Below are 27,817 nucleotides of genomic sequence, written 5' to 3'. Positions count from 1 at the left end.
GCTTGCAGGATCTTGGTTCCCAGGCTGGAGGTTGGTCCCAAGCTCATATGATGGGAGCACTGAGTCCAAACCACTGGACTAACAGAGAGCCTCAGACCCCAGGGAATATAAATTGGAGTGAGGCCTCCCAGAGGTCATCTCAGCACCAAGACCCAGCTCTATTCAACAGCCTGCAAATTCCAGTGCTGGACGCTTCAGGTCAAACAACCAGTAAGACAGGAATATAAGCCCATGCATCAAAAAAGAAAAAAAAAAATGAAACGACAAAAAACATGTTACAGATAAAGGACCAAGGTAAAAACCTACAAGACCAAATAAATGAAGATGAAATAGGCAAACTACCTGAAAAAGAATTCAGAATAAGGGCAATGAAGATGATCCAAAATCTCAGAAACAAAATGGAGAAAATACAAGAAACATTTAATAAGGATCTACAAGAATTAAAGAGCAAAACAATGATGAACAACACAATAACTGAAATTAAAAATACTCTAGAAGGAATCAATGGCAGAATAATTGAGGCAGAAGAAGGGATAAGTGAGCTGGGAGATAAAATGGTGGAAATAACTGCCAGGGAGCAGAATAAAGGAAAAAGAATGAAAAGAATTGAGGACAGTCTCAGAGACCTCTGGGACAACATTAAATGCACCAACATTCAAATTAGAGGGGTCACAGAAGAAGAGAAAGAGAAAGTGACTGAGAAAATACATGAAGAGATTATAGTGGAAAACTTCCCTAATATGGGAAAGGAAATAGTCAATCAAGTCCAGGAAGTGCAGAGAGTCCCATACAGGATAAATCCAAAGAGAAACATGCCAAGACACATACTAATCAAACTATCAAAAATTAAATACAAAGAAAAACTATTAAAAGCAGCAAGGGAACAGCAACAAATAACATACAAGGGAATCCCCAAAAGGTTAACAGCAGATGTTACAGCAGAAACTCTGCAAGCCAGAAGGGAGTGGCAGGACATATTTAAAGTGATGAAAGGGAAAAACCTACAACCAAGATTACTCTACCCTGCAAAGATCTCATTAAGATTCAATGGAGAAATTAAAACCTTTACAGACAAGCAAAAGTTAAGAGAATTCAGCACCATGAAACCAGCTTTACAACAAATGCTAAAGGAACTTCTCTAGGCAGGAAATACAACAGAGGGAAAAGACACACAAAAACAAACCCAAAACAATTGAGAAAATGGTAACAGAAACATACATATTGATAATTACTTTAATGTAAATGGATAAAATGCTCCAGCCAAAAGACATACACTGGCTGAATGGATACAAAAACAAGACCTGTATATATGCTGTCTACAAGAGAACCACTTCAGACCTAGAGACACATACAGACTGAAGGAGAGGGGATTGAAAAAAAGATATTCCATGTAACTGGAAATCAAAAGAAAGCTGGAGTAGCAATTCTCATATCAGACAAAATAGACTTTAAAATAAAGACTATTACAAGAGACAAAGAAGGACACTACATAATGATCAAAGGATCAATCCAAGAAGAAGATATAAAAATGGTAAATATTTATGCACCCAAAATAGGAGCACCTAAATATATAAGGCAAATGCTAACAGCCCTAAAAGGGGAAATTGACAGTAACACAATAATAGTAGGGGACTTTAACATCTCACTTTCACCAATGGACAGATCATGGAAGATGAAAATAAATCAGGAAACACAAGCTTTAAAGGACACATTAAGCAAGATAGACTTAATTGATATTTATAAGACATTCCATCCAAAAACAACAGAATACACTTTCTTCCCAAGTGCTCATGGAACATTCTCCAGGACAGATGATATCTTGGGTCACAAATCAAGCCTCAGTAAATTTAAGGAAACTGAATTCATATCAAGTATCTTTTCTGACCACAATGCTATGAGACAAGATATCAATTACAGGAAAAAAAATATAAAATATATAAACACATGGAGGTGAAACAATACCGTACTAAATAACCAAGAGATCACTGAAGAGATCAAAGAGGAAATCAAAACATCCCTAGAAATAAATGACAATGAAAACACGATGAGCCAAAGCCTATGGGATTCATCAAAAGTAGTTCTAAGAGGGAAGTTTATAGCAATACAATCCTAGCTCAAGAAACAAGAAACATCTCAAGTAAACAACCTAACCTTACACCTAAAGCAATTAGAGAAAGAAGAACAAAAAACCCCCCAAAGTTAGCAGAAGGAAAGAAATCATAAACGTCAGAGCAGAAATAAATGAAAAAGAAATGAAGGAAATGATAGCAAAGATCAATAAAACTAAAAGCTGGATCTTTGAGAAGATAAACAAAATTGATAAACCATTAGCCAGACTCATCAAGAGAAAAAGAGAGAAGACTCAAATCAATAGAATTAGAAATGAAAAAGGAGAAGCAACAACTAACACTGCAGCAATACAAAGGATCATGAGAGATTACCACAAGCAACCATGTGCCAGTAATATGGACAACCTGGAAGAAATGGACAAATTCTTAGAAAACCACAACCTTCCGAGACTGAACCAGGAAGAAATAGAAAATAGAAACACACAAATCACAAGCACTGAAATTGAAACTGTGATTAGAAATTTTCCAACAAACAAAAGCCCAGGACCAGATGGCTTCACAGGCAAATTCTATCAAACATTTAGAGAAGAGCTAACAAATAACCTTCTCAAACTCTTCCAAAATATAGCAGAGGGAGGAACACTCCTGAAATCATTTTATGAGGCCACCATCACCCTGATACCAAAAGCAGACAAAGATGTCACCAAAAAAGAAAACTACAGTCCAATATCACTGATTAAAATAGATGCACAAATCCTCAACAAAATAATAGCAAACAGAATCCAACAGCATATTAAAAGGTTCATACACCATGATCTAGTGGGGTTTATCCCAGGAATGGAAAGAATCTTCAATATATGCAAATCAATCAATGTGATACACCACATGAACAAACTGAAGGATAAAAAACATATGATAATCTCAACAGATGTAGAAAAAGCTTTTGACAAAATTCAACACCCATTTATGATAAAAACTCTCCAGAAAGTAGGCATAGAGGGAACCTACCTCAAAAGAATAATGGCCATATATGATAAACCCACAGCCAACATCATTCTCAATGGGGAAACACTGAAACCATTTCCCCTAAGATCAGGAACAAGACAAGGTTGCCCACTCTCACCACCGTTATTCAACATAGTTTTGGAAGTTTTAGCAATAGCGATCAGAGAACAAGAAGAAATTAAAGGAATCCAAGTTGGAAAAGAGGAAGTAAAACTGTCACTGTTTGCAGATGACATGATACCATACATATAGAATCTTAAAGATGCTATGAGAAGACTACTAGAGCTAATCAATGAATTTGGTAGAGTAGCAGGATACAAAGTTAATGCACAGAAATCTCTTGCATTCCTATACACTAATGATGAAAAATCTGAAAGAGAAATTAAGGAAACAGTTCCATTTACCACTGCAACAAAAACAATTAAATTCCTAGGAATAAACCTACCTAAGGAGTCAAAAGACTGGTATGCAGAAAACTATAAGACACTAATGAAAGAAATTAAAGATGATACAAACAGATGGAGAAATATACCATGTTCTTGGATTCCAAGAATCAATATTGTGAAAATGACTATACTACCCAAAGCAATTTACAGATTCAGTGCAATCCCTATAAAATTACCAATGGCATTTTTCACAGAACTAGAACAAAAATTTTTACAATTTGTATGGAAACACAAAAGACCCTGAATAGCCAAAGCAATCTTGAGGAAGAAAAACGGAGATGGAGGAATCAGGCTCCCTGACTTCAGACTATACTACAAAGCTACAGTAATCAAGACAGTATGGTACCAGAACAAAAACAGAAATATAGATCAATGGAACAGGATAGAAAGTCCAGAGATAAACCCATGCACATATGGTCACCTTATCTTTGATAAAGTGAGCAAGAGTATACAATGGAGAAAAAGCAGCCTCTTCAATAAATGGTGCTGGGAAAACTGGACAACTACATGTAAAAGAATGAAATTAGAACACTCCCTAACACCATACACAAACATAAACTTAAATGGATTAAAGACTTAAATGTAAGGCCAGACACTATAAAACTCTTAGAGGAAAACATAGGCCGAACACCCTTTAACGTAAATCACAGCAAGATCCTTTTGGACCCACCTCCTAGAGAAATGGAAATAAATACAAAAATAAACAAATGGGACCTAATGAAACTTAAAAGCTTTTGCACGGCAACAGAAACCATAAACAAGAGAAAAGACAACCCTCAGAATGGGAGAAAATATTTGCAAATGAAGCAATTGACAAAGGATTAATCTCTAAAATAGACAAGCAGCTCATTCAGATCAATATCAGAAAAATAAACAACACAACCCCAAAATGGGCAGAAGACCTAAACAGACATTTCTCCAAAGAAGATATACAGATGGCCAACAAACACATGAAAGGATACTCAACATCACTGATCATTAGAGAACTGCAAATCAAAACTACAATGAGGTATCACCTCACACAGGTCAGAATGGCCATCATCAAAAAATCTACAAACAATAAATGCTGGAGACCTCATTCATTTCCACCGGACTTTTGTGCAGCAGCCCCAGCTCTTGTCATCGCCATCCCTCCGCTGCCTCCCCCGCAAGAGTTCGCTGTCGCTGGAGCCACCTCCGGTTACTCGTAGCGCTCGATTCTCTCTGCTTCACTTCCCACCAACCGCAACCATTGACGCCACGTTGGGTTATTCGAGTGACCGAGACTGCACCTGGGATCGAGGGTTTCATGTCCCTCGATTTGGAGGAAGTAGGGCAGGGCCGTTATCTGGAAAGAAGTTTGGAAACCCTGGGGAGAAACTGGTTAAAAAGAAGTGGAATCTTGATGAGCTGTCCAAATTTGAGAAGAATTTTTATCAAGAGCACCCTGATTTGGCTAGGTGTACAGCACAAGAGGGAGAGACATACAGAAGAAGCAAGGAAATTACAGTTAGAGGTCACAACTGCCCAAAGCCAGTACTGAACTTTTATGAAGCGAACTTCCCTCCAAATGTCATGGACGTGATTGCAAGGCAGAACTTTACTGAACCCACAGCTATTCAAGCTCAGGGATGGCCAGTTGCTCTAAATGGATTGGATATGGTTGGGGTAGCAGAAACTGGACCTGGGAAGGCGTTGTCTTATTTGATGCCTGCCATTGTCCACATCAATCATCAGCCACTCCTAGAGAGAGGTGACGGACCTATTTGCTTGGTGCTGGCACCAACTCGGGAACTGGCCCAACAGGTACAGCAAGTAGCTGCTGAATACTGTAGAGCATGTTGCTTGAAGTCCACTTGTATTTATCGTGGTGCTCCCAAGGGACCACAAATATGTTATTTGGAGAGAGATGTAGAAATCTGTATGGCAACACCTGGAAGACTTACTGACTTTTTAGAATGTGGGAAAACCAATCTAAGAAGAACCACCTATCTTGTCCTTGATGAAGCAGACAGAATGCTTGATATGGGATTCGAACCTCAAATAAGGAAGATTGTGGATTAGATAAGACCTGATAGGCAAACCCTAATGTGGAGTGCTACTTGGCCAAAAGAAGTAAGACAGCTTGCTGAAGATTTCCTGAAAGACTATATTCATATAAACATTGGTGCACTAGAACTGAGTGCAAATCACAACATTCTTCAGATTGTGGATGTGTGTCATGATGTAGAAAAGGAAGAAAAGCTTATTCATTTAATGGAAGAGATCATGAGTGAGAAGATGATTAAAACCATTGTTTTTGTTGAAACCAAAAGAAGATGTGATGAACTCACTAGAAAAATGAGGATAGATGGGTGGCCTGTCATGGGTATCCATGGTGACAAGAGTCAACAGGAACGTGACTGGGTTCTAAATGAATTCAAACATGGAAAGGCTCCTATTCTGATTGCTACAGATGTGGCCTCCAGAGGGCTAGATGTGGAAGATGTGAAATTTGTCATCAATTATGACTACCCTAACTCCTCAGAGGATTACATTCATCGAATTGGAAGAACTGCTCGCAGTACCAAAACAGGCACAGCATACACTTTCTTTACACCTGATAACATAAAGCAAGTGAGTGACCTTATCTCTGTGCTTCGTGAAGCTAATCAAGCAATTAATCCCAAATTGCTTCAGTTGGTCGAAGACAGAGGTTCAGGTCGTTCCAGGGGTAGAGGAGGCATGGAGGATGACCATCGGGACAGATACTCTGTTGGCAAAAGGGGTGGATTTAATACATTTAGAGACAGGGAAAATTATGACAGGTTACTCTAGTCTGCTTAAGAGAGATTTGGGGGCAAAAACTCAAAATGGTGTTTACAGTGCTTCAGATTACACCAATGGGAGCTCTGGAAGTAATTTTGTGTCTGCTGGTATACAGAGCAGCTTTAGGACTGGTAATCCAACAGGGACTTACCAGAATGGATATGATAGCACTCAGCAATATGGACGTAATATTCCCAATATGCACAATGGTATGAACCAACAGGCATATGCATATCCTGCTACTACAGCTGCGCCTATTGGTTATCCAATGCCAATAGGATATTCTCAATAAAACTTAAGAAGTATATGTAAATGTCTGTTTTTCATAATTACTCTTTATATCGTGTGTTATCACACAAGGTAGTCATTTAAGAAACACGGGAAATGAAGAAATGACTGCAGTGCAGCAGTAATTATGGTGCACTTTTTCGCTATTTAAGTTGGAAATTTCTCTACATTCCTGAAACAATTTTTGGTTTCTTTGTACTAGAAAATGCAGGCAGTGTTTTCACAAAAGTATACGTATAGTGATTTGAAATACAATAAATGAAGGCAATGCATGGCCTTCCAATAAAAAATATTTGAAGACTGGAAAAATAAATAAATAAATAAATAAATAAATAAATAAATAAATAAATAAATAAATGCTGGAGAGGGTGTGGAGAAAAGGGAACCCTCTTGCACTGTTGGTGGGAATGTAAATTGATACAGCCACTATGGAGAACAGTATGGAAGTTCCTTAAAAAACTAAAAATAGGACTAACACATGGCCAGTAATCCCACTACCAGGCATATACCCTGAGAAAACCATAATTCAAAAAAAGTTATATACCACAATGTTCATTGCAGTACTATTTACGGTAGCTAGGACATGGAAGCAACCTACGTGTCCACTGACAGATGAATGGATAAAAAAGATGTGGCACATATATACAATGGAATATTACTCAGCCATAAAAAGAAATGAAATTGAGTTGTCTGTAGTGAGGTAAATGGACCTAGAGTGTGTCATACAGAGTGAAGTAAGTCAGAAAGAGAAAAACAAATACTGTATGCTAACACATATACATGGAATCTAAAAAAAAAAAAAAAGGTTCTCATGAACCTAGAGGTAGGACAGGAGTAAAGATGCAGACGTAGAGAATGGACTTGAGGACACGGGGAGGGGGAAGGGTAAGCTGTGACAAAGTGAGAGAGTAGCATTGACATATATACACTCCCAAATGTAACATAGAAAATAGATAGGTAGTGGGAAGCAGCTGCATAGAACAGGGAGACGAGCTCGGTACTTTGTGACCACCTAGAGGAGTGGGATAGGGAGGGTGGGAGGGAGAAGCAAGAGGGAGGGGATATGGGGATATATGTATTCATATAGCTGGTTCACTTTGTTATACAGCAGGAACTAACACAACATTGTAAAGCAATTATACTCCAATAAAGATGTTAAGAAAAAAAAACTAATCAGAATCACGTTCACATAAAAGAAAAATTTATTTTTATTACCTAGAACTGAGGCCAAGAAGATTCGCAAGGAGGAGACAATCATAACTGAGCACATGAAGCTGCAGTGACTCTGTAGGTCAGGAAGGAGAGTGAGTCATGGAGAAGACATATATATCCAGTTTAGGGCTATAAAACCAGTTTGTACTTTCTGAACAAAGTAGAGATCAAGCTAGATCTAGCTAGCTTGATCTCTACTTGTCAGAATACTGATCTAGAGATCCACGGTAGAACACTTGTCTCTGCCTCGCTATATTTAGAGAACTGCCTAGCATGTTGGGGAGAACCTGTTACTGGGAAAAAATGAACCCATAAACCCTGTAATAGCCTCTTTTCCCTTCTCTGTTTCTACCAGCAAATGAACAGACTGCTTCTGCTCAATGAGTTTGGCAAGATATGAAGGTTATTTTATTTGAGCAGATATGAGTCATCATCACTCTGAAAAAAAGGATGTTGATAATAATTTTTTTTTAAAGAGCTGAAGATGACACTAGCAAGAATGGTATATTTCTCTTGGGATCCTAAATCTCCTTTGGAAATTTAGCTTTTATGTAGCCAAAGTATTTTTGCAATCATTTCTTTCTATTCATTCATTTAACACATTTAGTGAATGCCTACTGTGTGCTGTGGAGGCCCTAGGGTACAACATGAGGAAAAAGCGTGGTCCTTGACCTTGTAGAGCACATAGTTTAGTAGAGGGAGAGAGAGATAACCATATAATCACACTAATATAAATGAAAGTACGCATTTAAAACAGTGCAGGATGAGGGCTTCCCTGGTGGCTCAGTGGTTAAGAATCCACCTGCCAAAGCAGGGGACACGGGTTCAAGCCCTGGTCTGGGAAGATTCCACATGCCGCAGAGAAACTAAGCCCGTGTGCCACAACTACTGAGCCTGTGCTCCGCAACAAGAGGGGCCACTGCAATGAGAAGCCCAAGCACCGCAAGGAAGAGTAGCCCCTGCTCACCGCAGCTAGAGAAAAGCCCCAGCAACAAAGACCCAATGCAGCCAAAAATAAATAAATTTATTTTAAAAAGCATTTTTTTTTGAATAAAAGAGTGCAGGATGATTTGAGAGCATGTAACAGTGGGATAATTTAGAATGTGGAGCCAGGTTTCTCTCAGAAAGTGCCATTCCACTGAGATCTGACAGTTGATTGGGAACAACAGACAAAAGGTATGTTTATAGGGGTGGTAAGAAAGCTTTTCAGGTAGAGGGAGCAGCACGCACAGAATCCCTGAGTCAAGAGGTAGCATGGGACACTAGAGGATCTAAGAGGGCCAGGATGACTGGGACACAGAAAAGGAAAAGATGGGTGTGAGAGGAAACCGCAATGTGGCAGCAGCCTCCTCTTAGAAAAGCCTGTAGACAGACTAGTATGTTTCCCAAATCTTAGTCATGGGTTCTAGCTTCATGATTTTTTCTTATTGAGGTATAATCAACATATAATATTATTAGTTTTAAGTGTACACTATAACGATATATCAAGAACTTATACAATTCAATAGCAAAAAAAAAAAAAAAAAAAAAGCCCAATCTGATTAAAAAGCGGGCAGAAGATCTTCAAGATTTTTGATGTATTTCTGTATCATTTTGACAAAAATCTATTGTTTAAATCAACCCTACCTCATTTTACTTAAACACATTGCTCCCTTTAGTATAAAGTTTATTTCAAATGTATACGTATAGCTGATTCACTTTGTTATACAGCAGCAACTAACACAACAATGTAAAGCAATTATACTCCAATAAAGATGTTAAAAAAAAAAAATGCTAGGCTGTCATAGCCCTTTTTAAAAGACCCAAGCAAAGGGGTTTGTATACAAGGTTTTCAAACATGGGGTTTGAAAAGAAGATATATATATATATATATATATATATATATGGAATCTAAGAAAAAAAAAAGGTCATGAAGAACCTAGGGGTAAGAGGGAAATAAAGACACAGACCTACTAGAGAATGGACTTGAGGATATGGGGAGGGGGAAGGGTAAACTGTGACAAAGTGAGAGAGTGGCATGGACATATATACACTACCAAACGTAAAATAGATAACTAGTGGGAAGCAGCCGCATAGCACAGGGAGGGAAGAGATATGGGAACATATGTATATGTATAACTGATTCACTTTGTTATAAAGCAGAAACTAACACACCATTGTAAAGCAATTATACTTCAATAAAGATGTTAAAAAAAAAGAAAAAGAGGTAACAGTGTTCCTCTGATGGCAGCAAGATCAGAGGGAGGGACTGGGAAGGTAAAGATAAGATTTTAGGAAACAAGGTCACCAGTCTAGCCCTGCTTCCCTCCCTCCAGAGCTTACTCACTCCTAACCTCAGTTCTTACAGGACAGTTTAGGGTATATTTTAATTAAGTAGGATATTTTCTCATAACCCTCATCCAAATCTTAACAAAATAAAATCCACAGAAGCCCACATTGAAATCTAACTTTAAACTCCCAGTGCTGAGAGACACAGAGTATATGAGCTATGGCTTTTGACTCTGTGGATCTATTCCTGGCTTCATCATTAACATGGTGAATATCCTTGCTTTGAGATTTTTAGAACAACTTTAATATACTTTAATTGTCATTTTTTGTGGTTTGAATTGTCTTATTAAAATATAATTTTCCAGGAGTTAAATTTATTTACTTAATTAGAGGTCTATTCTCTCTTCAATATGCACATTCTCAAAAGTCAACTCACATCTTCGAATGGGGGCAGGGTGTAGTATACCCTTTGGCATAATAACATCTAATTACAGGATTACATTAGTGCACTCAGTACCTTTAATCACATAAGATTTGATAGAGCACCAAGAAAACCTGTGCTGATCTCTCAACACTAAAGACCTTAAAGCATGAATGTCAGGACACACCATAGTTGTCTCTGCCACATCTGTAGGATCTTTGATTTCAAAAGAAAAAACAGATTTGGAGATCCTGATGATATTATTTTGATTAGTGATAAATTAGAAAGGTTCCCAGAAATAGCAATAATTATAACAATAATAACAATCATGACAATAATGTACAATGATAATGTTTAATGGTTTTCAAATGCTTTTCATATAAACTTTCCCCTTTGATCCTCACAGTGATAAAAGCAGGGCAAGAATTATCAGTCCTACTTTATGAATAGAGAAATTAAGCATCAAAAATGTTCACAGTTGGGGGAATATCTGGGAACATGCACAAGGAATCAAAGGCAAATCTGAGAAGAGTGCTTTTCCAGGTATTTCCTATGAGAAAAACTATGAGACCTTGGGAAGCCACTGAAACTCTCTAGCCTCAAATTTTTCATCTGTAAAATGGTCTAGATTATAAGATATGAATATAGAAGGAGAGAATAAGACACTAGATTTCACGGCAGGGAAGAATTAGTATGGGTAAAACCAGGGCTGGGCCTCCCATAGACATTTGTACACAGGACTAAGATTGTCACCAGGCCCAGACTCAGGAGGTTGAAAGGTCTGTTCCACTCACACCCTTTAAGGAAGAAGGCAGCATGGTGGAGCACAAAAATACAGGTATCGGTATCAAACCAAAATTAATCCTAAGAGATTCTCAGCTCTGCTACTTAGGAGTCATTTGACATTGGGTCTTTTTGATCCTGTTTCCTTATCTAAAAATGAGGGATAATAATGTATCTCTGCCAGGGATGTGATGAAGAAAAAATAAGTTAGTATGTACAATATCTATTACAGTGGTTGACAAACTTTTCCTGTAAAGGGCCAGATAGCAGAGGCAAAAACCAAGTATATTATATTGGAACTTATGTAACAAGAGCAAAAACACATTTCCACAAAATTTTTATTGATGAAATGTAAAATATAATAGTAATAAAATGAGCTCTTTTTTGTAATACAGGTTTAGTAATGAATAGAATGGAATTTTCTGTGGGAATATCATTTCTCTAATTTGGGAGGCAAAGCCAGTGTTGCCTATCATCAAATCAATTGCAAATGTTCATCTGTAAAAATCATTTTTACTCAAGAGCCATAAAAAACCAAATAAGCTGGATTTGACTTGCTGAGAGTGTATGAAAGTTCTACTATTCTACAACTTCATTAACATTTAGTGTTTTCAGTCTTTTTTATTCTGGTGAGTGTGTGAAGCTGCTGCCTTTTCAATAACTTCTACCACAAGCAGCAAGACTCAAAGAAAAATTTCCCTTAACCTAGAGTTGAAAGCTGAAGAAAGTTCAACTAAGAACTCAGGTACTTCTGAGAGGAAAAAAGTAATTATCTGTAAGTGTTTTAAAGTTTTTGTCATTTTATTTTTTTTTAAAGGAGTCTTTTATTATTAAATAAGTATTTAAGAGCTTAATTCACATGACTACTAATGACTTTAAAAACAGGCATGAGATAATCTATGAGCATTCAGAATTTTATTACTTTATCTGCTCATGCCAACAACCCAAGAGCCAGGAGATACGGGTTTCCGAATGGCTCTGCCACTAAATAGCAGTTGTTCTTAAACAAGTCATTTTTCTTCTTAGCTTTGATTTAGTAATATAACAAATAGCGATGATAATCACCTTGCAATCTCACATAGTTCTTTATTCAATCAACAAATACTTTCTGGGTACCTATTATGTGCAGGCTTTGGGGATACAAGAGTGAGCAAAAACAGACACTGGCTCCACCCTCATGGAATTCATAGTGCAAAGATGAATCAAAGTCACACAAGTAAATATAAAATGTAAAATTAAGTTGTAAGCATCAAAATCACAGAATCAGAACCTCAGAATTAAGAGATCTTAGGGATCATCTAATATAATCCTCCAATCTTTTCTTCAGAGATACACAAAATATGAAAAGATGTTTTTTTAAAAGTTAGAAGTTCCAGATAAAGAAGTGGTAATATTACTGTTATGAAATTTCAGGAAGATAACTAGATGTATTTCTGCTCCAACATTTACAATTAGAAACTAAGCATAGCTTGGGCTTACCACCTTTGACCTCTAATGTGGCTCACAGAAGAAAAATTAATAGTGATAGCTCATTAACCTAAATAAGGTAGTCTATGCTTGTGAAGGTGATAAGATAAGGGCCTACGTGGAGGGCCAGAAGTTCAGAAGAAAAATACATTTTATTGGTCCACAAAGGGAGAGGCATCTAGGTCTCTTAGAAAATTACTATATTTAGAGCTGGTTTGGAACTCAGACCCAGTTTGGCTTTCTTTCTTTAAGTAACCTTGAGTAAACCTCTTATTCTTCCTGGGTCGGAGTCTCCTCATCTGTAAAATGAAGAAGTTGGCCAGATAATGTTTTATGGCTCTGATTTCAATCACTCCACCACAACTAGTAGATCAGATGGTGTCTCTTTTTACTAATAAACAGAAATAAAGCCAGTGAAGCAGAAAGTCAGATAGGTATGGGTTCAAATCCCTCCTAACTATGCAACCTCCTAACTATGTAACCTTATGCAAGTCACTTATTCTCTTAGATCTAAGTTTCTTCATCTGTAAAATGAAAATAATAATGACTATTTCATATTATTGTGAATATTATGAATATTCCAAAAAATGAGGTATATAAAGTGACAGGCATGGCATATAAATAGCTTCCTTCCCTTCTCCTTAGTCTGAGGATTACAGCACTGAACACAGACAATTTCAAGCATCTGATGACATGATTCACATAAGCCAGCAGCTACCATGTGTCCAAACCCAATGCTTCTGCTAAGACTTGAGGATGATGGAAGAAAGACACAGTTCCTGCTTAAAGTACTTACTGTAGGGGAAACATAAGCAAAGGGAAGGAGGTAGGAAAGTGTAGGGCAGATTAGTTTTTGCTGGAGGATAACTAAGCATTTTTAAAATAATATTGTCTCTATGTCAGACCCTGTATTAGGCATTTATATGCCTTATTTCATTTACCTATTGAGGCAAGTTTTATTACCCTCAACTTTTAGATACTTTGAAATATAAATTATCTTGCCCAAGATTTTCACAGCTATTTAATGATAGGACTGAGCAATAAAAACATGTATCTGTGACTCCAAAGCCCAAGATTTTTCAAAATGATGAGTAATGAGAAATGCAGCTAGAAATAAGGACTGGTTTGACACCAGGGAGTCCTCTAAATGCCAAGGTAAAAAGTTTGCACTTTAGGGAGCCATTGGAGGTTTCTGAGCAGGAAAGTGACATAGATGAAGATTCTGTTACCTAAGGAAATGTAGTAAAACATAATGTTTAAGAGCTTAGAATTTGTAGCTAAACTACCTTGTATTAAATGGCCTTGGAGCAAGTTACCTAACCTTTTTGTCCCTTAGTTTCCTCATCTTTAAATAGGGATAAATAATAACAGTACCTACCATGTACTGTTATGGGGAGGATTGCAACCATTAATACATATAAAGCTCAGGAATACTTCCTGGCATATAGTAAGCACACACGGAAAGTTAAGCTGCTGCAGTTGTGGTGGTTGGTATTATTGCTGTTGTGTTAGGAAAGAAGCCCGTTAAGACAGAATTCTCAGAACCCAGTCTGACAATTCAGCCCTCTTCTATTAAGGAGAGAGTGAAAGGTTAATTGTACATTGTCGGTGAAGTGAAGGCTTGCTTTGTGAGTTAACAGCAACAAAAAGAATCCAGGAGGAATTGTTTAATCTAGTTAAGAGAGTAAGAAGCTCAATGTATTGAACAAACGTATGGACACCAAAGTGGGGAAAGTGGCGGGGGTGGTGGTGGTGGTGGTGGTGGTATGAATTGGGAGATTGGGATTGACATGTATACACTATATGTAGAAAATGATAACTAATAAGAACCTGCTGTATAAAAATAAACAAATAAAATTCAAAAATTAAAAAAAAAAGAGAGTAAGTAGCTCAAGACATGGCACCATCCTCTAGTTTCTACCCATAAGAGTAATTAGGACTTGATTCCCTTTAGATGGGGTCCAAGATTGCAGGCAACACAATGCAGTGGAGAGGAAATACCAAGTCAGGAAACCTAGATTTCAATCTCAAACCTGCTACTCTCTCATTCTGTTACCATTAACAGATGACTCTCCCTTTTATGTCTAACAGTCCTGAACTACAAATAAAGAGTGATCTTGCCTACTCCACAGATCATCATGAGAATTGAACAGGATATGCAAAGCTTCTTTTGTTTGAATGCTGCTGTGCACAAAGTAGGCACCCAAAACACTTGAACAAACTGTTAAAATTTGAGAAGTGGTATTTGAGAGGTGAGAAAAAAAGCAAAGCAAGTAGTGGAGTAGTCCTGCATTATAGCCCTGAGAAAAGTAAAAAGTTCTATACTGAAACAGTTCTTTAAAATGTATAGGAGGAAGCTTGGCATAGTGGAAAGACCTGAGATTCAAAGTAAAACAGAATTAGGTTCAAATCATAGCTGCACTATTTATGAGCTATAGGATCTTGAACCAACTATCCGAGCCTCTGTTTCTTCAAAACTAGAATATTAATACTTACCTAATAGGGTGACTCTGAGAATTAAATGAAAAAGCTATTCCTAACAATATACCTAGTTCAAAGAGAAACTCAGCAGACCGTACCAGTACCACCACCCCTATTATTAATATTAATAATGGCAGTTAACTTTCAATGAGTGTTAATTGCCAGGCACTATTCTAAACATTTTACATGTATTATCTCATTTAATCTTTATTTAATACACTAATAAGACTCATTTCATTATTCCCCACAGATTTTATTGATGAGGAAGCAGAGGCAGTGAGCAGAAGATCTCATCTTAGGACACAGGACTAGAAACTGACAAAGCCAGGACATTGCTACTATTATTTTTCTCTCCTCCGTAAGTCAGATTTTTAAAAATCTTGCATAAGATTCCAAAATACTTTCCCTCCCAGTATCTCACTTTATCTTATCCTTAAAGCACTTTGTGATGCAGGCTGACCAAGGATAACCATCCCCATTTTACAAATGGGAAAAGAAAAGCCTGTAGAAAATAACTGACTTATTCAACGTCATACAAACAGCAGTCATACCACAACCTCTGCCATGTGGCAGAACTGGAAAATGAACCCATATCTTCAAAGTTCAAGACTAGTGTTCTTTCTAGTAGAAAACTGAATTTCCCACATGATACCACAGAAAGGAGATCTCTCCTTAATTCAGGCTCTTCCCATATCAGTCAAAATTAGTGATGTTTTGCTTGCATTGTTATTTCCAAAATTTATGTTTTGGGATGGTTCCTGAATCAAGTGCTAGTGAACTCACCTGGAGGAGTCTTTCTCTGGGGCTCAAAGAGCCTGAGCTCATCTAGTTCAATGATCAAGTTTCCAATCTCTTAACATTTGGCATTAAAGCCTTCTAAGTACCAACACGGATTAAATCTAAAGGGAAATTATATTACACTTTAATGTGAACCACTTCTTTACATTAAAGAGTACTATAATGATTACTCTTTAATCACTAAAGAGTAATGATTAAAGCATTATGTACAGGAAGACATTCTCAGAAAAAAAGAAGGTAGGTTCTAATTTTGTATCTACAAAATAATGGGCTAACTCCAACTAGGGATGCATGTTTGCATTAGACAGGCCAGAGCTAGTATCCTGATTTTTATCACTGTGTGAACTTAAACAACTTACTGTACCCTTCTAAACATTAGTCCCCTTATCTCTAAAATGGGGATAATAACACCTATATCGGAGGATGCAGGAGGAGAATTAAATAGCAAAATGTAAGTAAAGTTTTAGTACACAGCAGGTCTTCACCAAATGGTAGCCATTACATCAAAAGGAAAATATGAGGGTCTAATTAAGACAATCAGAGAGCACTAATAAAGTCACAATGATAGGAAATGGTGAAGCTGAAGTTTTAATTCAATGTTTCTATTCTCTGTTTTCAATATTACATTCTTTTCTACCAAAGTGTTTTTCACATTGTGAGAGGTTTGTTATTTAAAAAAGAGACAAAAATAAAAAAAAAATAAAGAAATTCTCAAAGCTGTCGTAGTTTACTCTATACCTCTCCACACTGCTTTTTAAGTCGTTACCTATTCTATTTCCCTGTTCTGGTCAGTTTGGATAAAAGGTTAATACCCTGCTATTGAGATACATTGGTGATAGCTTCAAAGAAAATAAACATCTCACACAGAGTATGATATACCTTCAGTAAAACAAGCTAGCAGAAATTAAAGTAATTTCAGAGTTTGTGTATCTACTGATTGATTGTGAAGATCTTCCACTTTACAACTTTTTCTATGTTTAGAGAAAGGCTTGCCCCAGAAACATTCCCTTTATTACAGATATTTCAAGTCTTCTTTATGATGATTTACATTTTCTTCTTAATTGCTTAATTGACTGTTTCAATTGCTTTTCAACTTTTCCTGCCATCCTGTGTTCATTGACTACTTGATGGATTCATCGTAACAAACATACTCTGAGCACTTATTGTACATCACACGCTGTGGGGGCCTAAGCAGAGCTGCTACATAGTTAATCAGGGTGTGCCTCACACAAAGACTTCCTGTTATGGGCTAAGTCTGGCCCAATGGAATGAGTATGTTTTTTTCTAACTCAAATAAATATTTATTAGGAGCTAGCTGCAGCCCTGCTGGGATACTGAGATGGATATGACAGCGTCCTCATCTCTAAGGATCTTAAAATATAATGAGGAAGATATACAAATAAACACAGAATTATACTACAAGGTCATAAATGTTATGATAAAGGAAAGTCCCAGGAGCTATGAGAACACGGAAGAGGAACTTCTAACCCAGCCTAGAAGATCAAGGGAAGTTCTCCAAGAGAAGTGACAACTGAAATGAGCCCTAAAATGAGTAAGTGTTAAAGAAGTATTTTTAGGTAAAGGTGGGCTGTGATATCTCCCACAGAAAGGGAACAATTTTGGAAAAAGAACAGAGGAAAGAAATATCATTTTACGTGAGAGAAAACTACAAGCATTGCTGTTGGAAAGACTTTGAGTTTAGGACCTAGGCAACAAGGTGAGAGAGGAAAGGAAGAAAACAAGGACAGATATTGAAGGCTCTGTCAAACTAAGGAGCTTATTTTATTTCATAAGGTAGGAAATAGGGAGCCATTGAAGGAGATAAGGCAGGAAGGGATATATGATTAGATTTGCATTTCATAAAGATCCTTCTGACATGGGAATGGAGAAGTGCTATGTCTAGGACTTTCATATAACACCGTTAGAGGTAGTTCAAATAATAATTTGTTAAGTAATCCAATTTGGATCTTCAAAGCAGAGAGGAAAAAAATAATAGCCTTAGAAATGTTTGTATGACTCTCACTGTGCTAGGCATAGATGCCAAGTAGACAGACAGTCCTAACAGTGATGCAGATCTCTTTTCTGAATGACTTTATAAAGCTCAAACTTGTTTCATATAATAAAAATGATAATCGAAACATAAATTTTAATATAATGGGCAATATTTCAACAGATTCCATTTACATTACCCCTGCACAAGACATTATTTATGACGGTACATGTACACCTAATCTTGATGTTGTGAAGGTTACTCAGGCATGCTGGGTGGGGAAGGGAACTGAGCCAGTGAAAGCATTTACACATTATCTCAAGTGCGTATTACAAGCTCGGCTCCTCACGAAGGGCAATTTGAACCATGAAGAAACACTAGACTAAATGGAGGACAATAAGAGTATTGAACTAGTATACCAGTACCAAGACCCAAATTCCATTCTCAAAGGAAAACACACCCAAAGAGAGGAAAATAATATTAATTCTAAAACTCTTTGGAGGTTGAGGCAAAAAAAAAATTGATTATCATCAGGGTGAAAAATGGACATCCCTCCTGGCAAAAGTAGCATAGTCACAACACATGATGTTTAAAAGCTGATTTTCAGTTGACAACAAAATGTCTTACTCTTTTCTTCCTCACGAAAGTTTTTGCTAAAAGGATCAAGAGTTCAGTGACAGGAGAATGAAGGTCAAAGGAAAATGAGAGTCATTCAGTCATTTATTCAATAAATATCTATAAAGCTCCTCCTATAAACTAGGCACTGTGCTAGGAGCTTTCCCAAGTATTGTCTCATTTAATAGAAGTACTACTACCCCCTATTTTGCAGGTAAAGAAACCGAGGCAAGTAGAGCTCAAGACCTGATAGAAAGCCCATGTTCAGTTTCTCCTTAAGCACAAAGTATTCCTTTACAAAAAAGGGACATTCAAACTAAATAGAAGTGTTCAATAAAACAACCTTTTAATGACTTTTGAAAGCATTTAAACCATAAATATATACAGACTATTTTAAAAGGTAAATATACCATGGAAAGCTGTGGCTACCTTTCTTACCAACCTAATGTTGAATCAGACTTAATTATTTTAAGACTTCCCTGTTACAAACCCTATTGCTTCCTAATTGACTTGCCTATTTTGCTGTTGTATACTGAATCATATTATTGTTTATTCATTCATTCATTTCTTCTACAGATATATACTTGGGGTCTATCATATGTCAAGCTCAGTGCTATGGACTGGAGTACAATGGGACATCCTCCCGCTCTCAAGAGACTCATGGTTTGCAAGGGAAGCCAGGCAACTAAACAGATAAATAGCACACACAACGAGAGGTGCTATGATATAAGGATGTTCAGGGGGGCTGTGTAGCAGCGTCAGGTTATATGCATTCAGTCTGGAGGCCAATTCATCTGACAAAACCCAGGATCTTCCTACCTATAAAAAATTCTGAGATCCAGCACACTTTTCAAACATAATCCAGTCAATCTTTCCTTGGGTAGCTTCTCCTCATGACCTATGACTCCATGATCCAAAGCCTTCCTTCATTCACTCAACTAATATTTAATGAGCATCTACTGTGTTCCACACACTGTGCTAGGCACTAAGGAATAAAGCTAAATAAGACAGAGATGTTCCCTGCCCTCATGAGTTTGTAATCTGACCCCCACAAAAAAAAAATCTGCCATAGCCTTTGAAAATATTGCTAAGTTGTGTCACTCAATATAAGTAAGCAACCTGAGTTTTGCACACCCTTGCTGTGCAACCTTGAACAAGTCATTTCACCTCACTATTCCTTGGTTTCCTTATCTGTGAAGTAAAAATAATATTTGCCCTATTCGTTTCACAGCATTGTGTTTAAGATCATATGACATAGTGAATGCAAAAGCACCTTGAAAACTAAAAATAGAACTACCATATGATCCAGCAATTCCACTCCTGGGTATAGAGAAGAAAACAAAAACACTAATTCAAAAAGATACATGCTTATGGACAAATGGACCTACATAGAGGATTAAAATAATTTAATTAATTATTCAATAAAAATCTACTTACTTGCAGCAAAAAAAAAAAAAAAGATACATGCACCCCAGTGTTCATAGAAACATTATTTATAATAACCAAGATATGGAAGCAACCTGTTTCCATTAACAGATGAAGAGATAAAGAAGATGTGGTACATACATACAAGGGAATATTACTCAGCCATGAAAAAGAACGAACTTCTGCCATTTGCAACAACATGTATGGCCCTGGAGGGTATTATGGTGAAATAAGTCAGCCAGAGAAAGACAAATGCTGTATGTTATCACTTATATGTGGAATCTAAAAAATACGACAAACGAGTTAATACAACAAAACAGAAACAGACTCACAGATATAGAGAACAACTAGTGGTCACCAGAGGGGAGAGGGAAGGGGTGAGGGGCAAAATGGGGGTAGGAGATAAAGAGGTACAAATTACTGTATATAAAATAAATAAGCTACAAGGATATATTGTACAGCAGAGATAATATAGCCAATATTTTATAATAACTTTAAATGGAGTAGAATCTATAAAAATATCAAGTCATTATATTGTACACCTAAAACTAATATAATATTGTAAATCAACTATACTTTAATAAAAAAGAATACTATAAAGGGATGTGAAAATCTAACAAATTTTATTTGTCATCCTCAGATTAAGGGAAGTCTCTGATTTAATTAAGAGGGTGAATCACAATATATTTTAAAATAAATGCAATGTATTACTTTCTAATATTCACAGTAACTAAAGGTAGGCCAATAAACTACCATTTAGTAAAGAACATTTGGAGGTTCACTTAATGGTATAGATATAAAGTATTCATATTGATTTCTGCAATTAGATGCTTCTGAACTGTTCAAAAGTAGTCAGGTCTATACATAATCTCTCTTGCAGAGAGGTTTATACCATTATTTGCTTTAATAAGGATAAGTTTGCAGAGAACATGCAAACGTTGGCCCACATTTTTCAATTTTCATATTAATTGAAAGTATACTTGGGCTTACCCGGTGGCACAGTGGTTAAGAATCTGCCTGCCAATGCAGGGGACACAGGTTCCAGCCCTGGTCTGGGAAGATCCCACATGTAGCGGAGCAACTAAGCCCATGTGCCACAACTACTGAGCCTGCGCTCTAGAGCCCGCGAGCTACAACTACTGAGCCCATGAGCCACAACTACTGAAGCCCGTGCACCTAGGGTCCCTGATCTGCAACAAGAGAAGCCACCACAAGAAGCCCGCACACCAGAACGAAGAGGAGACCCTGCTCACCACAGCTAGAGAAAGTCCACGAGCAGCAAAGAAGACCCAAGGCAGCCAAAAATAAATAAACTAATTTATTTTTTTAAAAAAGGAAGTATATTAATAAGTTTCACCAGTTTGAAATTGAAGGATGGCAGTAATATGTCAGAGCAGAAAGAAAACAGCATTTGTCATCAGAATATCAAACTTGAGTCCTGGTTCTACCACTGATTTTTTTTTTTTTTTTTTTTTTGCAGTATGTGGGCCTCTCACTGTTGTGGCCTCTTCCGTTGCGGAGCACAGGCTCCGGACGCTAAGCGGCCATGGCTCACGGGCCCAGCCATTCCACAGCATGTGGGATCTTCCTAGACCGGGGCACGAAACCGCATCCCCTGCATTGGCAGGGGGACTCTCAACCATTGCGCCACCAGGGAAGCCCTACCACTGATTTTGAGTGAGTCTTTTAAATGATACTCAGCTTTCTGATCACTGAAATATGGAAAATAAGCACAGCCACATGACAAGTTAATTGTGAGAATTAAGTGAGATAGCACATATGAAAAAAATGATTTTATTTTAACTTGTAGAGCAATTTAAAGATATTAACTGATATTAATATCATTGGTTTTAGTATGTATATATATGTAACTCTGCTTCCTTATTAAATGATATTCAAAGGACCACTTACTTTACCTTGATATCTGAGTTCATCTTATTTTATAGGTAAAAACATTGGAGGCTAAGAAGCATAAGACTAAGAAATAACACAAGACTGGGAATTAGGAAATGTGAATTCTGTTATTGTTTCCACCACCAATGGCTCTGAAGCCCTGTGCAATCACTTACCTTTTTGGTATCTCAGGATTCACTTTTGAAAATTGAAGTAAACACTCTACTAGATCATTGTAAAGGCATCCATGACACAATGTGGAAGCAGCAACTCTGGTTTCCCCAAAATGTTTTGCCAGGTCCAAGCCAGATAGACAGTCCAAAAGGAATCACCAATCCAAATGAGACACAAGCCATCTGAGCTTGGCAGAGACTGAAAACGGGAAACAGGGAATGAAGCCTAAACTGTTGAAAAGCAGACCATTTCAGAATTTAGACAGTTTTTCTTGTTTTCTTTTTAATCTAGTCCCTGTAACTGTTGGTGTGGAACACTGAGTAGGGGAGGGTAGAGGTGGGGGCATGAGTGGTATTTAAATATACATCTTGAGTGTGGACATATAAGGTCTTGGCTCAGCCTCTAAGAACTGAACAAAGCATAATCTACAACTCCCTTAGCAATGCTAGGTCAATGTTAGAATAAAGCTGACCTGTTATATCTATTGATGTCTCACTCTTTATTCTAGCGACTTCTGGGAGATCATGACAACCTTCTCATTGCTCCTATCTGGTAATATCTTACTCCCTCCTCTGGTTAAGGTGGTTTTATCCACTAGGTGCTAAACTCACAGTGCCCAGAGCCTAAGGGCTTTCACGAGTCTATGAAAAATTTTTGAGATCTGAAAAAAATATAGGCTCAAAAATGAAACAAAACATGACTTCCCTTGTGGCACAGTGGTTAAGAATCCGCCTGCCAATGCAGGGGATACGGGTTCAAGCCCTGGTCCGGGAAGATCCCACATGCCGCGGAGCAACTAAGCCCATGTGCCACAACTACTGAGCCTGCACTCTAGAGTCTGTGAGCCACAACTACTGAGCCCACGTGCCACAACTACTGAAGCCCGCATGCCTAGAGCCCGTGCTCTGCAACAAGAGAAGCCACCGTAATGAGAATCCTGCGCACCGCAACGAAGAGTAGCCCCCGCTTGCTGCACCTAGAGAAAGCCTGTGTGCAGTAACGAAGACCCAACACAGCCAAAATTAATTAATTAATTAATTAATTAAGAACAAAAGAAACTTTTAAAGCCAAAATTAATAAGTGTGAATTAAATAGCTACAAAAATGTCAACTAGCCAACTGAAATTCAACTCAACCCTTTTTAGAGATATACACTAATTTTGTTTGATTTGAGAGGTCAGTATATTTTAATGTTTGTATTGAAAGGTAGATTTCAAAAAGTAAGAAAGCCTAGCGCTTTCAAAAGTCTTAGTAAGGCCCTACCTCTAATTTCCATCTCAACTTTGCCCCTGGACTTTGGACATCCTACTTTGGGTATCTTGAGCACTAACCTACTGAGTTCTGTACTCAGCCATGACTTACACTTTGGGTTTCTAAATCCTCATGCCAACTCCCACTGTTGACCTGGCTGCCTGATCCAAATACCACATCTAGTGACCCAAATAAATTCTGATTTCCAAACACACATGGCACGCCTCTCTCTTTCGCTCAATTCTTGTTGTAAATTACATGGAATGCCACCTCTTAGCTTCTGATCTAGAAGTTCAGTACTCACTGAAGAGCATTCACTTTATACAGTCCATCTGTAAGCCCCATCAAGGAAAATTTGGTGCACCTGTCATAGAACTGCCAACAACTGCTACAATCTGATCACACTTCTATTATTGCTTTACCGTATTGAATTAGATTTTCTGTTTATTGTAATTATCTGTTTATCCTGGTTTTATCATTAACCAGATACAAGTTTATTAAGCTCTCTAAGCCTTAGTTTTCTCATCAGTGAGATAAAAATAATGATAATATCAATTCATAAGGTTATTATAGGGAGTAAATGGAATAATACATGTAAAATCCTCAGAACAATGTCTGGCACATAGGAAATGCTCAATAAACGTCTTGTTGTTGTCATAAATTGTCATGTCTTTATTATATCATATCTTAGACCAGTGGTTTTCAAACTTTAATGTGAATAAGAACCAACTGGACAGCTTATTAAAATAGCGTCCTGAATCTCTAGAAATTCTGAATCATTAGGTGGGAGTCAGATCCATGAATCTGTGGTCTTAGCAAGCTGACAAGTGATGCCAATGCTGCTCTGAGAACTGCATTTTGAGGACCATTGCCTGAGACTTGTTTGTAATGCATAGAGAGCAGGGACTGTTTATTTTCATCTCTGTAACTACATTCCCTAACACTAACCAATGCTCAAAACAGAGTCTAGCTAGCACACGGCAGATATTCAATTATTGCTATATGCTAAACAAAAAAAGGTAATGCATTATTTATGCCTTCAGAGAGTTCCTGAGAGATGTACATAGAAAGGCAACTAACTCTACATGCCACATATAACCATGCTGGTTACTGAGAAGAGGGTCCATGAAAATAAAGGACCTGAACCATTAAGAACCTTGTTTGTCATTTAGAATTCTCTCTCTTCATCCAGTATCACCAGATATTAGCTATTCTCATAAGCTCTGACCCCTGACAACCTATGTAAAAAGTAACTGTAGCCACCATATCACCTTAAGTGACTGACTGACACGTTGATCCTAATTCCCAAATGATTCTTACCCACTCTGCTTCATTTAGTTAACTTCTAGCCAATTTCAAACCTTAGCTTAATGGTCACCTCCTCAGAGACACCCCCTTGTGTCACTAGACCATGTCATAATCTGTCATACCTTACCATAGCACCTATGCTTTCCCCTGTACCAGTTTGCTATACCTATTTATTTGTGTGAATATTTGACTAATGTCTACCTTTTCTACCAGTCTATAAGCTCCATAATAACTAGTGGCTGGTTTTGCTCAACTTCATATTCCCAGCCCAGATCAGTCCCCACTTCATGACAGAATCTCAATAAATATCTCTTGAATAAATAAATGAATCTCTTTTACATGATCCCTGACTTTCATTTCAAGTCTTTAGGAGCATCACTCAGTTACAAAAAGACCCTTTCACCCAGTCCCTGATAGTTTCTTTCCCTAGAACTAGACGATGGTTTTGGCATTTTTCTAGTCACTAGCCGGCATCTCTCACCTGCATCAGTCCAGAAGCACCTTTCTAATACAATGTAGAAGCACATCATTGGTGCTGGCCAGATGCCAGTAACTACCAATACCTAGACAATACTCACTATTGAAGTACTTCTACCACTAGGGCCAGGCCAATCCGTCTCTTTAAATTGTTGCACCCACCTCAGAACCACAGGCAATGGGCAACAAATGAAGGGGATGTTTCTGTGAGTGTCTGCCATTCACAGCCTCAGATGTGAACCACTCATCCGCACCTGTTCCCCACTTCTCATTTCTTCCTTATCTCAAAGTACTTGCTATGATGTAGGTAAGGTGGGGGGGGTGGGTGGGAAGAAAGAGACTAATCCAGCTGATTGGCATTCAGTGGGTGAAGTTAAAGCTATCAACTGACCCTCTGGAATTCACCCAGAAGTCTAGTTTACTGGTCATTTTCCAGTTGTGTTATGAGGACAGATCCAGCACCCTCTCTCCTGACAGATACTTGACACTCTCCACCATCCCCCTTCTCCTTCATCACACCATTACAATTAGGAGTGTGCCCAGGCAGCCCCCTCTTTTGCTTGATCTGTGTGACCCAGGAGCAGATGCTTCTCTGCTTGGCAGAGGACAAAAACAAGCTGTATGGTAGAGTGGAAAGAACACTGTGGGCTCATACCAAATCACCTGATCACCATGAGTGGCAATAAATTCTGCTGCAGCTTCCCCTCCCCTTCCTTGCCAGGCACAGGTCAGTCAGCTGGTGTCAGGGCAAGCCTGCTAAGCCAGCAAGAATTGTCCATGCTGGCTTAATTCTGCTGGGTCAGATACACTCTGGCACAAAAGACACTTTGCTTTGTGGTCTTTACACAAAAGCAGAATCTTCAAATTAGATTTAATACAGGTTAAACATAACACAAAACTGGAAGAGGAACTATAAATCACTCATTCTAATCACCTCATTTTGTAGATAAGGAAAACAAGGCCCAAAGGAGAAAAGGGCCTTGGTTTAATTCACATAGTAATACAGGAGCATGCCTCCTTAGCTCCCTTGCAAGTGTTCCTTCTTTCCACTCTACCAAACTGCTAATGTTTGTCCTCTGCCCAGCAAAGGAGTGCTTGCCCAACACAGAGAAGCAAGTATGGTACATCCTTGAGGCAGGATGGGGTGCAGAGATGCACAGAAATGCATAAGGGGACTTTTGCTGCAAAAATAAACCCTGATCATCTAAAATTCCTCCATTAAGCTTAATCTTTGGAGTACTTCAGGCTTTTTCTCATCATTAGGAGTGCCAACTTAACCCTTTAAATGCTGAATTCATCTATATTTTCACAATGATTGTTGATAAATATCACCCATAAACTGGATAGTGTAGCAAAAGGAGTAAATCTATCACTGAGAGACATTAAGGTTATCAAGAGAAGATCTTAGTGAAGCAGAAAGACAAAATGGAACAAGCACAGGATTGAGAGTCAAAAGACTTTAGGTCTAGTCACACCTCCACCATTTACCACATGTGTGGCCCTGGACAAGTCCCTGGAGTCCTTTGTGCCTCAGTTCAATTTCCCCATCACACAGTTCAGAGCTGTGAGGATTAAATAAGCTAAAGTACTGAAAGTGTTCAGCGCAGTGCTTGCTATAGCACTGGACTTTAAAAATATTAGTTCAATTATAGTCTTATTTTACTTGATTCCAAAAACCTGGTATTTGTTTGATTTCTTTTAGACCTAGCCTAATTTCCCTAAATTTAAGAATATGATAACTGGGAAGTAAAGAGAAGTAAAAGGAAAAAACTTTGTTCAGAGAAGATCCCTGACATGTGACATAAGGCTGATTCAATCCTTCCATTTGACTGATAACAAGTCAAATTAGTAAAATGCAAACTCAGATAGCTTCATCTCATTAATGAATGAATCAATTCAATATAGTTACTGAGCAATCACACAGTGTTAGGCATTGAACATAAATGTGACTAAAGCATGATGCCTGCACTCAGCCTGAACTCACATGTAAGCTTTATGTGGGTTCGTGTCTGTCCTTCTCATAGCTATACCCTCAGTGGCTCACCAAGTGCCAAATAGTGACAGGCTCAGTCAAGCTGGACAGGCTTGACATGATGATAAACATTGTCATCACTATTGTCATGATCGTAGCACTAACCATTTCCTGAGGGCTTACTATGTGACAGGCACTTAGTGCACATTATGTCGTTTAACTATCCCAGCAATGCCGCAAGGGATAGGTGGATTATACATTTTATACATCTTACCTGCTTCCTTACCATGCTCCCCCACTCAACACTCATTTTGAGATTCTAAGCACATATATTATATTCAGCTCCCCACTACTATTAATAGTAATGGTAAATACTTGTTATGTCCCAGGTTCTGTTCTACACACATTAACTATATTGACTCATTTCATCTTCACACCAATCTATCAGGTAAGTATCATTAGTATCTTCATTTTATAAAAAGGATAAGTAACTTCCCAAGATCACACAGCTACTAGAGCCTGGATTTGAACACAGGCAGTCTAGAGCCAAAGTATCCTTCTTAGTTACTCTGCAAGTTCTAGAGGGTGAGAGGAAGTAGGAGAGGAATCACTTTAACCTAAAGCGACCTGGAGTCCTGGGCATGAGAGCTTGGTTGCAGTTGTAGTTAAGGTTCTTATATCTGGCCGC

The 27,817-nt window shown here is 37.9% G+C and overlaps 1 protein-coding gene and 1 pseudogene across 2 annotated transcripts in view; one reads left to right on the top strand and one right to left on the bottom strand.

The window, feature by feature from the left end:
• The window catches only part of AGBL4 (AGBL carboxypeptidase 4), a 1,265,610-nt gene that overhangs the window by 967,113 nt on the left and 270,680 nt on the right, over positions 1–27,817 (bottom strand). The gene's annotated exons all lie outside the window — the stretch shown is intronic.
• LOC113622355 (putative ATP-dependent RNA helicase DDX5 pseudogene) lies at positions 273–6,599 on the top strand (annotated as a pseudogene).

Source organism: Aethalodelphis obliquidens, unplaced genomic scaffold, assembly GCF_003676395.1.
Source record: "Aethalodelphis obliquidens isolate GAN/ISIS:26980383/991018 unplaced genomic scaffold, ASM367639v1 scaffold9, whole genome shotgun sequence".
Lineage (NCBI taxonomy): Eukaryota > Metazoa > Chordata > Mammalia > Artiodactyla > Delphinidae > Aethalodelphis > Aethalodelphis obliquidens.
The sequence above is the reverse complement of the archived record's forward strand: the minus strand, read 5'-3'. Positions and strand labels throughout refer to the sequence as shown.